A 17,419-nucleotide genomic window follows, 5' to 3' on the forward strand; every position below is an offset into this window, starting at 1 on the left:
TTTTTGTAGTTCATGAGCATTGGTAGCTTGTCATGATGGTTGACATTGTGATGGGATTCATGTGTAAGGCATCCGCTCTTCTATTAACACACCCTGAATGTTTCATCCACGGGCTCGGTGTGCACTTTCAATTCAGCATAGGTCACCCTCTACTGAGCTCCATACGGCTGGCATTCTTATTCTCATTATACATATGTAAAAAATTTCTACTGAGATTTCACACTCCCTATAATGATGAGACTGTACACTGATTACTGTTCAGTATGACGTATATAGCGTCCAATTTGCATTACAGTGGACATTCCCAAATATTACAATTCTGCCATCATTTACTCACCCCCAAGTTGTTCAAAACCTGTATAAATGTGTTGTTTTGATGAACACAAAGATATTTGTAAGAACGTTAGCAACTGAGAGTTCCGGCACACTTTTTACTACCAAATTAGAAAGAATTATTGTACATTGTTTTGTTCTGTTGAAGACAAAAGATATTTTAAAGTGTCTAGGAAAGCAAACAGTTCTGGGGCACCATTGACTACAATTTTAATGTTTCTCATGTATCAATAATGTCCCAGAAATGCCAAATATCTTTCTTTGTGTTCAACAGAACAAATCGATTTATGCAGATTTTGAACAACTTAAAGGGGGTGTAATTCCTATCAGAATTGTTATTTTTCGGGGCCGTTCAAACAACAACATTTTTAACAAAAAAACAGAAAAAAATGTATGTGTGTTGACTGTTTGTTTACATAGCAACACCAACTCGGGGGACTGAAATGCTAAATTTTGTAAATGCGGTTTAAAGAGCTAAAGTGTCAATGCTGTGTATGTGAGACTATCATGAACCTTAAACACGCTAGTGAATAAACTTTACATTTACACGACAATGATGGAGAAGAAAACAAACAGTATTATGACGTCAGTATTATGTATCACACTGTCACACAATGATCTCACTGATGTTTAATTCAGTGAGTGACGTACTGTTATCATCTTGGAAAGGAATTTAGTTATTTTGCATTTCTTATGTCTGCATTAAATGGTAGCATTTGCAGTCTCTTCAAAACATTTTTTCAAGCAGATTGCCAGTTTTGTTTTAAGAATGTAACTGTCATAACGCTATTCTCCATTAGTGTGTATGCTAATATCTAGGGCTGTAGCTATCGATTATTTTGGAAATCGAGTACTCAACCAATTATTCCATCGATTAATCGAGTATTCGGTTAATTACTACTTTTTCATTATTAAAGAACAATACTAAATATACAAGAGGAAATAAGACAGGTCTCTTAAAATGAACAACTAATTTGTTTCCTTTTTAGAAGATTTTTTTTTATTGTCGAAGTAGCATACATTTATATCAGTGAAAACTAAACCCATTTAGTATTTTCCATTGCTATATTACAATATAATACAAATATATGAATAAGAAACATAAATAAAAATAGAAAGCATAATGTCAAAGGTTAACAACTACAGCATATGCATGATGCATTTAGTTCACCTAAATTAGTTTTAATTTGTCAAAGTTCTGTTTAATTTTTTTACTATTAAATACTAATATATTTGTCCTCAAAAACTACTGTAGTTAACCAGAATTTATATTTGGCAGGTCGTCGGAAGACGCTTATTCTTTAGTGTGTGTTTGATAGCTTCACTTCGCATAGCTTCACTCAGTAAAATGTTCTGAAATGAACTCTCGATTATTATTTTTTTCGAATTACTGGAGGAATCATTCCAGCCCTACTAATATTGTAATGTTTATTCAAAGATTTCGTCCTTAAATATCATATACATTTTGATTGGCTATCGATGTTTTGTATCGGCTGGGAAAAATCGCTCAAAGTAATTCCAACAATATTGTTTATCTGTATCATTAAAGTTGTAGTCTGAACATCGCTATTCTCTTAAAACTAAAACTTACCATTATATTTAAAGTTTTAAACTAAGTGTGAACGAGCCTTTAGCTTTATTTGTTCCAATGGGATGGTGCATTGGATTGTGGGATATATATGGCAAATAGTAGGTCATCATGGGATGCCATGCAAATCTGCATAAGAAATACAGACTGCATAACACAAAATGGTAAACTAAAACCCAGTCCATAACTCTCCATGGTTCACGTGGTCCCAGCGACATCTCCTCATGTTAAACACACGCTTCAGACAAGCACACATCACTGTAGGGTAGTATTTATTTTCTTATTATTAATAATTCCTGCCCTCATTAGTAGTATTTGAGGCGTGTGTGTATACACTCTGAAATGTCACCTATTATGGAGGGGTACTATGAAATGTTTTATTACAGACTAATCAAAAGCAGGTTCCCTGAAGGACTCGAGAATCACGGGAGATTAGTGCTCTGAACCTTTCTCTCATAGTTCCCAGGCTGTATCGCCTCACAGATCTATAATGAAACATAACAAGGTTTCTGTATCATTTGGAGATTAGAAAGCTACATTGAAAAGGTAACATTTATCAAAAGACTCTCGTTTATCATTTATCAAAAGCACTTGCTAAAGGTCAATATCTGTCACGCCTTTTACATCTGCAGGAGAGAGAAATAAAAAAAGAACTGGCTGGTGTTGATTCAAGGTGTTTGGAAAGCCTCTGAACTGAACCCCAGATAACAGCACATTATCACCAGATAAAGGACAATGAATAAAAATTATAGGCAAGGGATTTCTGATTGGATAGCTGGAGTGCCGCACTTCATTTGCATTTCTTTTCCATCACATTTACATATTTTGGAGCTTGGCAGAGGATATCTCACCAAAACAACTTAGGAAAGAATTTTTAAAAATGGATAGTTCAACTCTGAAAGCAAGTCATCCATTTGGATTAAAAAAACTGTAAAATGGCACAAAGCACATTATATCAAATGCAGAGAGTCGGTATGCCGCTTAGTATGGCGGCACTATTTATTGAAATTGTCAAAATATCGCAAATGTGCATATTGCGATAGTATTACTTTGTCAGATTTGTTTACTGCAAAGGTAAAATATGTTTATTTTCAGGAATTGTAGTGATGATTTATTTTCCAAGAAAGAACATGAAACATGTATGTTGTTAGGGGCGTACGAAATTACCTAAAAAAAAAATCCCAGATTTCAAAATCGATTTATCCGTTTTAGATGATGTAGTAAATTGGTCGTACTGCTAACTTTACTAGCAACAGACTTCAAATATTATTTGCAGTGAGTTGTTGTTTGTTCTGCGTCTGATACCACAAAAACGAACCAATTCAAATTAAGGATGACAATGTAAATTTGGGCCTAATTTTCGTTTTTATACTGGGGGGGAAATTCCCCCTTTTCATGATTAGCAATGTGGGATTTAAAGATTTTGGAGGGATTTTTTTTTTGACACATCCCTTTTAATTTAAACAACACATTTGTTTATATACCTGTACTAATATTAAACTTTTAACACATTTGGCAAATTTCAAAACAATAAATTATTCAGTTAGTTTTTTGCAACAGAATCAAATCTAACTTTTTACCAATTACCTATATAATGTGAAGTTCTACATTTACTGTAGAATTATTGTACTCTTCACAGGGAACAAAAGTTCCTCTCAGTTTCAACTCTGAGCATGTGCAAGCAGCACGCTGGTTCTCACGGTAACCGCCTCTGCTGATCTCATGAATGGGTGGGCAGGTCGAGTCTGTCATGATGAATGAAGCTCAAGGTGCGCAGTCACCTGAACCTGCTGTTAGAAGCTGTCGGCTGTTTTTACAGCTGTGGGAATCTCTCTGTGCAGACACATCCCACAACCCCCCCCCACACATTCGCTATTTCTTTTTCCTCAGAGCTGCCTGTGAGATTTTCTAAACAAAATTGGTCTGGACTTACTCAAAGAGATGGAGATGCTAATTTGAAGAGTCGAGCGCCAGAAAGAATTGAAGATAAATATATAAATCCACCGCGTTTCCAAGTTCATTACTGAGGTGGGCCGATCATATGAAGACCACCTTCCGACTGCTGTCATAAACCTTCAGTGAAACAGTTACCCTCTCCAGATTTGCACCAGACTTGTTCATTACTGACCCTGTGTAATAAATTAGACCAAAAGTGATTCATAGAGTGGAAACAAGATGTTTAATAGCTATTAAATACAAAAGACCTTCTGTGTTTTTCTAGATTTCCGTTTTATATAGATACAGATGAACAGAGAGGCAGAAATAAGAATATTGCCTGTGAATTCTATATACATCTGTATACTTCCTCACACTGTATGAAGATTTACCACCATAACAGAGTGGCTTTAAACACGCTTCTCGGAACCTTAACATCAACGTAAAAAGAGCTAAATGGGTCATATGTGTGCAGATGTGAGGTATAGCAAGTGGCTTTAAACAGTCATGTGACATTAAGGCTAAAGAAAAAAAGTTGCATTTTTAACCTTAACTTCCAGCACATAAGTGTAACGTGTAAAAACCAACATGTAAAAGATTTAATAAAATGGAAATGAATTCCAGATGACCACTGAACACACACACATATGCTTTGACTTCAAGTCTCCATCCTACAAACACAATAGTATCCCTCATTTCCTCTCTCTGACACGGCCTAACTATACCTCTGCCTGACAGATTTCAGGAACATAAAACAAGCAAAATATACCAAACTGATATATTGCATTTGCCACTCTTTTAATTTGCCTGCTTATGTTTCTTTCCATATTGTTTAATCTTTGTCAAAATGAGATAAAGGGAGGTGGAATTTTAGGATACATCACACCGTCTCCTGAAGAAATGTTTATGTTTCCAGATTTCTGTGATCTGTTTTTAGTGGCGTCTGTGATGGGAAACGATCCCACAGGAGGGACCTGAGTCAGATCCAGAGACCAGAATATCACAGACTGGGGGAAAGTAAGCTACTACCAAACAACCACCTATAACCCCCTTTAGCAACAACTCCAAAAATCTGAGTAACCTCATAACAAGGTTCTAGCGGGCTAGTAAGAAAATGCATAGCAATTTTTTTAAACTAATAGGAGCCTTTTAGGATTGGCCGAAATTACAACAATGGAGTATATTCAAAGATAAAAGATATTAATAGATTTGCCAATATTATGAATTGGAAGGGAATGCAACAATATGGCTCATCTAAGGATTGTCAATCGCTAAAGTCTGGTGATTTTTGCACAATCTAAGCTTAGAAAACAAATATAAATATTACCGTTGAAGTCAGGTTTTTATGAGATGTAATTGTGTTTTTTGGCCCTGAAGGTCCAGTGTGTCATATTTTTGGACAATCCATTGACAGAAATTCTGTATTAAATGTATATAATTATCTTCAGAGGTGTATAAAGACCTTGGATAATGAAGCGTTATGATTTTATTACCTTAAAATTAGCTATTTCTATCTACATTTGCAGTGGTTCCCCTTGCCTGGAATTCGGCATGTTGTTTATACAGTAGCCCTTTACAGACAACTGCTCAGAGTGCATTTTGTAAATGGTATCTCCTTCGGCAAAGATGCAAAAAAGTAACCACATCTTAATCCTGTGTCAGCCACCGTAGTACTTAAAAAGGTGAGCTGTCGGTTGCAATTCGCAACCTCACCGCTTGATGCCAATAAATTTCATACACTAGACCTTCAATTGGTGATATTTCCCCATTCAAGTAGATAGGACTTACTATGGTCTTACTATGAATAAAATAGCTGCCAGGGTGTTAAAAACATGGCCGCCCAGTGGCATGACTTCCACAAACGAACTTTGCTTTAACTTAGCACCCAGCATCATTAAAAACAATTCAAAACACCATCTGGCAACTTCACAAAGCCAAGTACTCGAACTCAAGCATTGTGGTGTCAATTTTTTCTTTAAGAAATGTTTAAATGTAGTATTTCTTGACAGATTTACTGCAACAAACTCTTTCAGGACTGTGTCAACCTATTTAGCAGTTCTCTGCTCTATGTTTCAAGGAGCTGGGCCATTGACCCCCCACAACTGTGGGGCGGCCCTCCTGCTAGCCCTCGTGTTAGGAGGAAAACCTGTCTGATGCTTCAGACGACCCAGAGGGACTGAAACAGCCAGAGGAGTCTAAAAGAAGACCCCCAACACACACATACACAATCAAGCGAGATGTTCCCCTTCCAGCCTTCCGCAGTGAGACTTTCAAAAGCTTCATCATTAAAACTGTGCCCTGGGACAACTCCCCCCAAACACACCCCACCTCGACACACACTGTGTTTTTTTCACCCTTTATATCCTTCGTTCTTTATCTCACACACACATTGTGTCTTACACACTGCAGACTTCATCAACTTGAGCCAATCCGCTGCTTCCACTGAAATCTAACAGACAGGAAATGAGGTCATCGACAGACAGACAGATTAGTCATTTCAAACTCATAATTGTCTTTCTTTTTTTGAAGAGAAGTTAAGCAGAATGTACATCCTGATCTCATATTTTAATAAATAAAGATATAAAGAGACAAATTATGTTTAGGGGTGAGTCACATGAAAATATGTTCAATCACTTAGATATTTGTCTGGTCCTCAAAAAAACTTTGCATCTAACAATGCAATTATTCAAAACACATGCTTCATGCCGGAAGTATAATATATAAGAGTTAAAGGGGTCGTATGACATGTATACACGATTTAAGGTTATAAAAGGCTGTATTTTCCACATACCGTGCATGTTTGTATCTCCTCTTTGCCCCGCCTCTCAGAAACTAACAGATTTTTTACTCTGAAAAGTGAGGTGTGCTATGATTGGCCAAATAACTAATTAATTAATTATTATTAGTTCGTAGTGATTGGTCGAATACTGGATAGGTGTGACAGAAATGTAATGCCTCTTTACATATGTGGAACATCAGGTTCCAAAGCAATTGTACTAACAGGTATACCCACCTTACATTTTGGCGGTCTTAGGCAATATTTTTGTGGGGGTGTGGTCACACGAGGCGTTTAAGGCAGGTCTGGGTGAGAATTCGCTTTTAGATAGAATGCATCTTGTGTTCCGAAACTAAAATTTTTGCAATAAAATGTGTCTAAAACATGCATGGGCAACTTATAACACACCAAAGACACAGAAAAACACACATAGCGCCATATGACCACGTTGCGAAACGTATTGTTGCTAATAATTGTGTTCCATAAATATGCAACTGCTCGAAAAACGCTAGTTGCATGCTAGTCGCTAGATTCTACTTTCACATTTGTCCACGACACTTTTGTCATGCGGTTTCTATGTCATGAAAGGCGGTAACAAAGGGTAACGCGAATATGATGCCATTGACAGGCGACTGCACCACCCCATGTCACTGTTTAGAGTGGTGATTTTCCCACGATTTACAAGTAGTTGGAAACATTTGAGATATTGTAAGTACTCAGCTGAACAAAATATATATATATATCACTAGCCTAGCGGTTTTTAGTTATTTTACTGCAAAATTCTTACAAACTGCACCTTTAACAGTTAAACGTCACAGATTTCATCTTCTTTTCACTATAACACAACCACGGTCTGATCTTCATGCTGCTACATTCTGCATGAGCGTGTCAAACGTGTCAGACGGTGTTTCTATGTGTGTGTGTGTGTGTGATTGAAAGTGATTGATGAGGACTCAATGAGCTGGCCGAGAGAACAGGTACAGATGAATGGTCCGACAGTGTGTGTGTGTGTGTGTGTGTGTTCAGGAGATAAATGAGATTCACTCTGAGAGGTGAAGTCAGTCTCCAGACTGAATCAAAGAACCACCAAACCCTGACACAAACACACACCGGCCTACAAAAAACACACGCACAGGAATACTCCAAACAGACGTTCAGTTACTCGGTGTGTAACAGATCAAGAGGTGAATGCTGTATCTCACTGTTCCTTCCAGCTGTGAAGCGGTTTTACTCTAGTCTCAGTGTTTCTTTAGGTTTGTTAACTGAAGCTCGGAGTTTCTCACATTCATGCGGAATGAGAATTAAACTGTTAACAACATTAGCACATTTCTTCTGCTTCACCTTAGAGCATCGACATTTATACCTTAACTGAGCACTTATACACACCTCGCTCGGCACAATTAACAAATTAACGCACATTTACATCTCAATATTTGATCTGTTGATTAAATAAAGGAACATTTTAAACTCTAGTCTGAATTCATAAATGAGAGTTAAATAAAACCTGGTCCTCTGTGGATATTATTGCCCTAAAGATACCTGCATGATACAATGAATTATAAACACATCACGGTTTACTGTGTGACAGAGCAGCGAGAAAAAACGCTATCATCCACTAATACAGTTTTGTTAAGGTTCTTGGTGAAAACAGACCGTTATTCCATTTTTGTGTATTTTATACATATACTATTTAACAAAATGAATAACAATACCAGGGTTATAATCACAAAAACATTGAAACATCACGGCAGTAGTTTTAAATATAAAACAACAGAGTAACACAAAAAAAATTATAATAAAATTAAATGGAAAATTATAACATAGCAATGGATTATTTTTGTATTTTAGTGCGTTTTCTGCTGGAAATGTATTTACCGTAATTTGTCCAAATATGTCTGAGCGCACCTGTTGTAAAAAATAAAATAAAATGAAGAAACAGTGGAAACAATAAGTGTTTTTGTCTGTCATTCTCACCATGTGTAACATAAAATGTATTTACATTCATAATTTTCTATAAAAATCTTGTTTTGATTGCTTAGGCATCATGGCTTCACTTAAAAAAACACATACTATGGTATTGACATATCGATTGTTATGGTAATGAGTTTTTAACATTTAAAAATGTGTTAAAATTTTAAATTAATGCTAATAAACATGTTACTACTTACATGACTTTATTTTAATACCTAAAAGGGAAATTTGTTGAGGCAAGTATTTAAAAAAAATTATAATTGGAACCCACTCAGCTATAACACAAATGCGCAACTGCTATTTATATACAATATATCCCCTTTAATGATATGGCCTGAATCTTACTAATTTACAGGGCCGGGTCTAGGGGGCACACTTCCCCCCCAGATTTTTCTTGGACCCCTCCAAAAATATCCAAATTAAATAATTAAATGAATACTTATTACTAAATAATTACTAAATACTTATTTGTATTATCCATTAAACAATGATCTGTCAATACAATCACAAAAAATGCAAACATTATGCATGCAATGAACTATGGTTATGTACTTCCCCAACCAGAATATGTTATTGTCCCCCCCAGGCGAGCCAGCCTAGTACTGGGTCTGCTTATATAACAAACAACAAAAGAATTTGGGAGCAGTCTGATCTTTGATGGTGTAATGCAGGGGTAAGTTTAATGTTTACATAAATGACATAAACTAACAATCTACACTGTGCTCATATAATGCATTGAGATTTTCACGGAGCAGAAGATAAGGACTTTCATTAACCAGCTCTTTGCTAACAATAACACGGAGATGATTTCTGTTGGAATCAAGAAATGCTTGATTGTGATTCTTATCTGGGGTGAGTAAAGCAGCTTTTGCCCTCCGGCCCAAAACAAAGACGACAAAGAAATGCATTACCGTAAGCTTATTGGTTTGTTTGCATGCTAAGTTTCAGATTTGACTTGTCATTACTAGAAGAACTGATTGCACGGGGACAGCTCAAAAATTTGACAATATATATGGTGATGGTAAACAAAACAGTTTCATATTGTTCAATGAAGCAAGTTATTGTACAGCTGTTAATTTATTCCTATAGATTATTGAATACCTGCAATTTACAACAGTACTGATATTTGGTACAACAGCACGACTGTAAGTGTCATATTATAATCAGCTTGCATACACCGTCACATGAGAAATGTCTGACATTAGACTAAAGGTCTGTGTATGTGTGTGTGTGTTTGCAGTTCAGAGATCAGAGGCACATCACTGTCAAACAGTCATATTACACATAGCTTGTTCTGTCGCTCATTTCTTTCTTTCTCTCTTTCTTTCTTTCTTTTTCCTCTTTTCTTGTTTCTCCACATCCACAGATCTTTTTTTTCTCCGTCCATGACTGATTAACTCATCTACAGTAGGTGCACCTCACACACATGCCAGCACGCACACACCTCTCGCCTCTTTTTAAGAAATGTTCACAGCAGTTGTCAGTGAATGAAGTGATCTAAAGGCCCACAAACAGAAAGAAAAACAGAAATGTCTGTCTGTGTGTCATACACATGTCCGTCTAAACGTCTCATTTAGACCAGCGGTACAATCAAACACAACATGGATAAGATTATATTATCTGGGAGATAGATGTACTTTACAACATGGGTGTCAGTCAGGTGGGCTTTGAAGTCCGAATGCTTTCATAGAAGCCCAAACATTTTTTTTATCTCTTTGTCCTCACCATAATCTTTTCATGTCTGTTTGTTTTTCTCACCATTCAAATTATTCAGATCTAAATCATGCTCTATAAATCAGCCTTTATGACAATAATCAAAATCTGTAGTGTGTGATTAAAGCTGACGTATATTATAGTTTCTTCTGCAACACAGTGAAAGTAATTCTAAATAATTTATATTATCATAAACTCTGAAATTACATACAACACTTACAGGGAAAAAATCTAGTCCACAACTCCAATGAAACCCACAACAGAAACAAGCCTATTTCCATTATATGTACATTCACACACACTGTCCAGTTTTCCCACAAGGACGAGTATATTTACTTTGCTTTAAAAAGACTAGCAATATGATAAATGACATCAATGTTCAATAAATAATGACATTTATTTATCATAATAATGACAATAAACATTGTTTCCTTTAAGTAACATAGATCATTAGCTTAACTGAAGCCTGTTTACTGTTGCCAAGCAACAAGGCAAATTATATAGACCGGCTGCGAGGCTGAGTGGACCATCTTAAACTAGCTATAGTCTAGCCAACCAGCTTGACCAGGGTGGTGTTGAGATGGTTTTAGGTGGAACGTCAGCTGGTCTTCTAGCCTGACCAGCTAAAACCATCTTGACCAGCTAATAAAAGTGTTCAGAACCCCTCAAAAACTAGTTTGCTTTATCAGCTTAAAGTGATAGTTCACCCAAAAATGAAAATGATATCATAATATACTCAACCTCTTTGACCAAACCCGTTTGACTTCCTTCCTTCCGCAGAACACAAAAGAAGATATTTTGAAGAATGTTGATAACTTGCCACCATTCCCTTGCATTGGTTTTGTGTCCATACAATAGAAGTGAATAGGGGCCGGTGTTGTGTGGTTCCCAACTTTCTTCAAACTATCTTGTGTTCTGAGGAAGTAAGTCAAACAGGTTTGGTCAAAGAGGTAGAGTACATGATGACAGAAGTTTCATTTTTGGGTGAACAATCACTTTAATCAGCTAAAACCATGATTGGAGACCAGTAAAACACAGCTGATCCGCTTACGCATTTTTTATAATTTTTTATTAATAAGAGAAAGTCTGATATCTTGAAAATCTTCAATTGCACAAAAGAATTCAGAGTCCAAAGTACTTCACAATACACGGCACAGAGTCCCCAAACCAATGTTAGTCTTTAATAACTGACAATTGGTTTTGAACTGGAATGCAGGACTTCCTTCCGTATTGAGCATTGTATTTTTACCCATTCAGGAAGAACTGCAGCATCTTTTTAAAATCCATAATCTTTGTTCTCAGTGTAAGAGAATCAAGTTCTTTATAAAAAGCAAGACTTTTATAAAGAACAGTATGTCGGAGCCGATAGCCTAGTGGGCAGTCCTCCGACATGTGGCGCGATTGTGCATCGGGCAACCCGAGTTCGAGTCCCATCTCATGATCCTTTCCCGAACCCCACCCCCTTTTCTCTCCCACTTCACTTCCTGTACTCTCTATCACTGAAACTGTAGAATTAAAGGCAGAACGTCAAAAACAGATCATTAAAAAGAAAAGTATGAGTAAAGAAATCGTGCTATTCTGAGAAACATCTGTGCTGATACGGTAACACAGGCACTCTCTCTCTCTCTCTCTCTCTCTCTCTTTGATCAATGAACTCAATTAGCGTGTGTTCCTAGGGACTGTGAGTGGGCTTTCCTCTGTGATGCATAGCGAACGCCACACCTGATGCGGCTCCCAAAATCTCCTCAATAAATAAGAGACACACACACGTCCGTAACACCTCACAGTCTCCGTCGAGCACACTCTCTCTCTGCTAGGCTAGCCACTAATACATGGGCTCTGTTCATGCATTATTAATGAAGAGCGCTGGGCGAGTGGCAGAGACAAATAGGGAACAGAATCCACTGACTGCCTCCGAACGCTCTTTTTAGCCATGCTTGAGTTTCCTCTCAGTCCATACTGACACGGGAACCATTCTTATTACACTTTCCACTCTATAGGCTACCTCTCTCTACCTCTCGCTCTCTCTCCTCATGGAAGGATTTGAAGAAGCACTCCAGCTCAAAATCACTCATGGAAAAAGTAGTTTCTGGAGAGACCTGGCGAGCTGTGTGTGTGTAAAAGAGTCGTTCCCTGAGGCTTTACAACAATATCAGAATCAATCTGTTCAGGTTTACCTGAGACACAGAAGTGCATTTTTCACCGCTCACAGAAGTCTTTCAAAGGTGCACTGAAAATGTTTATTCCCAATTTTTTTTTATCATTTGTCACTACTTGTGTAGAATAATACTGTATTATTCCTCAAACATCACAAATGAGCATTTTGTACGGTTTGTACGTCAAGCATCTCTCTCACTGTAACTCATGGGTTGAGATTTGAACAGATATTAAAGTGTGACACGCATCTCATTCTCACGTACAACTGACTGAAAACAAAGTGCCTTAACACACAACATGTCATCGACACAGAATCGACAACTAACACCTAAAATGACGTCAAACTTTCAAACCATTCTACTGCTTTTCCTTCTGAAAAGGCAAATCTGTCTCCGTTGTTCCTCAACAACAGTTCAACTCCTGACAACAAAACAAATTCGAACTTCATTCTTACACTTCAGCCCAGCTTGAAGCACATGCGAGCTAATGAAACACTTTGATATCTGAGCTCTTGAACGCACGCAGAATGTGATTTATTGAAACAGATCTGCTGAAGCTGTGTTTACACGAAGGGCGCTGAAGTTACGAACATCTGAAGCATGTCGCTCCTGGATGCCTTTGAAAACTTGCCGAGTTTGAAATATTGATTTCAGACCACTTACAAAACAAACAGAGACGTGTGTTTACATTTCTGCTGTATTCTCATCAAAGTCTCACATGCACGCCGTATACGGTTATACAAACGGCTGAGAGCACCAGTGAAAATACGTTATTTTTCTTAATAAATACACAATGTTTACAAGATTAAATTATATTAGTGGCATCACAATTGAAGCGAAAAGTGAACAAATGTCGTAGTATCTTTGATTTGTTAATGTTTTTTCTTGACGTCATTGCTTTCCTTCGTTTTACATCCCGAAATCCTAAAATCCTTGTTCATTTCTAGGTTTAACCGGAGAAAAATCCCAGATTTTCACTGTGGACTCAGTCTTTCGGAGCATGTATATCACCTTGACTAACAGCCAGATTCAAAGCTCAGCCGTCACTTGTACTAAAAAGCTCCTTCTCCTGAACGTGTGCGTGCGTGAAGGGCTGTACGGGCTAATGGTGGGCGCTGTGTGAGGATTAGGGTGAGAGGAATATCAGATGTGTTCCTGATGAGGTGACGAGCTCTCCTCCGCTCTGTGTGTGTCTCACTGTATCTCGTTCGCGCTCCGCTGCGGCTCCGCGAGCCCTTTGAAGTAGAAACTCCAGTTTAAGTGAACGCCTGACTGCCGTCCTCGACACTTCTCTTGCTTGTCTTCCAGTAATTGCCTTATTTCATCAAAGCAGGTGAAGGGCCGCCGAACAACTCTCTCTCTCTTTCTCTCTCTCTCCGTCTGTTCACAGTGTGTGTGTGTGTGTGTGGCAGAGCGTTCTAAAGCAGGTGTGAACGTTTTAACCGTTGCACACCCAGATGTCACCGCTGAACTACGAAGGCTCGTCCCAGAGGTGTTTAATGAACTTTCCACACTGAGATACTCAGAATGTTCACGCTTTACTTCCATTTCATTTAAGTAACACGCAGACGCACACTACACATTTTAATATTAACAGTACAGACTTGCAAAGTTTCCATGGTATATGCTATGTTCTTTATTATGTAACATCGGAGCTCTGTTTTATCTCTATACATCTGTTTCTGGGGCAAAATTGTTTTGTAACAAAGAAAAACCTTCAATATTGAAAAAATTATTAGTTACAATATAACTAAAAGGGATAGTTCACCCCAAAATGAACGGTTTCAACGGACGCACACGCCTGGCCCAAAGTGAATGTCCGGCCTGTGTTTGTTTTTCCTCCGCCTATAGTTCATACACTCTAAAAAATGCTGGGTTATTTGTTTAACCCAACAGCTGGGTTGAGCCTGTTGGGTCATTTTGTTGGGTTATTTTCTCAGTGTTGGGTCATTTTTTGAGTAACCCAAACGCTGGGTTACCAGTCTGGTCCAATTGAGTGACAGTTGAGAGAGTAAACCCCTCCCACTCCTCGACGCATCAGACAAACTTTACCTTCGCGGGCATTTTGATCCACTTTATCTCGGAAAGCTGTTATTCGGAGAATAAAAGGTATGTTTTACGAGTTTTTAATGTATAAAACTATTACTGTAAAAAAAAATGCAAGAGTATGCAAAATTCGGCTGTTCGCATTAGGTTTGAAAGTAACGTTACAATCTAGCTTCGTTAGCTTTGGATAGCCAGTCTGTAACGTTATGCCCACGTTGTTCTAATTTACAGCTTTTTAATCATTTAAACTTCCTTTTTGGTCAACATTTCCTCTGAAATGTGTGACTTGTGTGAGTCATTTAGTTAAGTAACTTACGCAACTTGATATTAGTTTAAGGTAGACAAGAGAGCGTCGTGTCAAAAGCAAGCATCCAGCTCATTTTTTTTATAAATACCACTAATGTTCAGTGACGGAACTTAGATTTAAGAGTCTTTTAGACGAGAATGTAGTTGTTAAGAACTCAAATACGTGATTTATATATAAACATAACGCCTCTTTGAGATTTTGTTAAGACGCTGTCGGAGGTGTGAGCTTCAGGCTGTCAGCGGTCGTGTCTCCGTGGAGAGCAGCTCTATCTCGGCCATTGCTTCGGGAATAGCCGCTGGCTCTTATAAAGTTAGTGGTTAACAATGCGATATAGTTAATTTTGGGTATATGAGACGAACAATTGTTGCTCTTTTTAGACTTCTACTTATTCCCGAGTGTGTCGAATTAGTGAAGGGTTGTTTTAACGTTTATAATATTTTTTTTTAAGACTGTATTTCGCTTTCTGTACTAGATCCCACTCTTCTTTTTTCCCCCACTGACAGGTTGCAGAATAACAGCTAATATTAATGGATCATTCTATTCAAGAGAATGTCAACTGGAACTTGGATGTTTTCATAACAGGCTTAAAAGTAAACATTATTTAGGTAAAATGTTAATGTACTTCTTTATATGTTTATTATAATCCATTGTGCTCTGGGTAGGCAAGTTTCCTTACATTCTTCTCTTGTCTCTTTTCTTGTCTCTTTATAGATGAACAAATTGATAAAGAAACCCTCCTGCTGGACATCCACTTCCAAAAGTGCACACCACACTGTTGTCTACAACTCTCAGGAAAAGAATCCTCTTTAGTAAGACTGCTCCGTGGATATATCAGGTTAAGCAGTGCTGAAACCGAAAGAACTAACACTATTTAAAATGTTTTGTGAGTTTATATGAAGAGGAAAGTTACGGTGTCCCTTTTTCACATCCATAACGCTTGTTTATTTCTTTTTTTATAGAAAACTTGTGCATAGACTTATATTTTATCATATAAATGCGGTTCTATCAACAAGGGTTTAGTAAAATACTTTTTATAGTGTTTTGAAGTGTTAAGTTGTCTAACTATTTATATTTACTTGTGCCACTTTAATAACCTTGTTAAATGTTTATGTTAAAATCTAAACTAATGTAATTTATTGAAATTAATGTTCTTTAAATATGTATAAACATACATTTCATCAAAGTGTTTTATATGCCATTTTATTGTTCATTGAGCATAACATATTGCATGTTTTTATGAATTCCTTTTGTCTTGCATTTTGATCCTTAATAAAACTATTGATTCTTACTGATGCCTCGAGTATTTCTCTGTGATTTTGTTATTATTATTTTTAAACATTTCGGGTTTGTTTTAAACCATCAATGTAATTTTTAAGCAAAAGTTGATTTAAATAAAACAACCCAGCATGTTGGGTCAAAGATTTAACCCAACTGGCTGGGTTAAAATAACCCAACGCTGGGTTTGTCCATATTTGACCCAATGTTGGGTTACCAAAATAACCCAAATTGGGTTGTTTTAACCCAGCCTTTTTTTAGAGTGTAATATAACTATAACTTTTTATATATTTTCAATTTATATTTATATGAAATTATATTATATTTATTGTATATTCATTTTATTAACAAAACAATTTGTTGTATTGATCGTGTAACTTTTTAGCCAAGTAACGGTTCTTCTACTGGTACCCCAACATAATACTGGCTATACATACTTTTAACTTGCTAGTTTATGTAATTTAATTCTACTACTACTACATTTCTTTTGTTTGTATTCAGAAAAAAACCTTGGGACTTTATTTATTGCGGATGTGTCCCGTAAGTTAAGTTTGCTTTAAGTTACATTTATTTATGTTGTTGCTTTGAAACCGTCTAGACACGAAACCGAAGCGTTTCTCAAAATATATTCTTTTGTGTTCCAAACAAGAAACAGCCATATACAGATTTTGAACAACATGGGGTAACAGATAACCATTTCAATTTTTTCCCCTTTAAGTTTCACAAGCAACATCTACAGTATGTAAACTACTATCAAAAACAATGCTAAATCTGTGGCACTATAGACTTGCCTTCCATTCACATCTTATCTACACCTTGTATTAAGAAATACACATTTTATTGCATGCGTAAACACGGGCTTGTGGATGTATGACAAAATGTTTGATTAAAAGAGGATTGAAAGTCGAAACGTCACTAGTTGTCACCGATTTGATGAAAACAACAACTATAAAAGCTGCATTCCTTGCAGTGTTGCCAGAAGATAGAATATTTTTAGTGAGCCAGTCTTTGCTGCTTTTGGGGGCCTTGACTGTGTTTTTTGGGTGTTTAACAATGGATGTTCATGTTTCTAATTTCACAAAACACTTTATATTTCACATATTCCAAGTCTATTGACTGCTCTTATGGTCAATATAAAGTTTCTCCTTTCGAAACGCTCTGATTGGTAAAACTGACCCCATCTGTTGTGATTGGTTTCCTGCTTAGAGTGTGTGTGTAAAGATGTCCCACCCATACCATATCAGTGAGCTTCTGCTTCTCGGGTTGTTGTGAATTGTCGGTGCCCCTCTCAGTGCACGTGAATTCATAAACTTTCAAAT

The 17,419-nt window shown here is 37.0% G+C and overlaps 1 long non-coding RNA gene across 1 annotated transcript; it reads left to right on the plus strand.

The window, feature by feature from the left end:
* The first annotated feature begins 14,394 nt into the window (after positions 1-14,394).
* Positions 14,395-15,895, plus strand: LOC130425196 (uncharacterized). Its single transcript, XR_008907041.1, has 3 exons — positions 14,395-14,581; positions 15,329-15,430; positions 15,537-15,895. It is a non-coding gene; the product is annotated as an uncharacterized LOC130425196 (long non-coding RNA).
* The last annotated feature ends 1,524 nt before the right edge of the window (positions 15,896-17,419 follow it).

Source organism: Triplophysa dalaica, chromosome 6 (genome assembly GCF_015846415.1).
Source record: "Triplophysa dalaica isolate WHDGS20190420 chromosome 6, ASM1584641v1, whole genome shotgun sequence".
NCBI classification, from domain to species: Eukaryota; Metazoa; Chordata; class Actinopteri; order Cypriniformes; family Nemacheilidae; genus Triplophysa; species Triplophysa dalaica.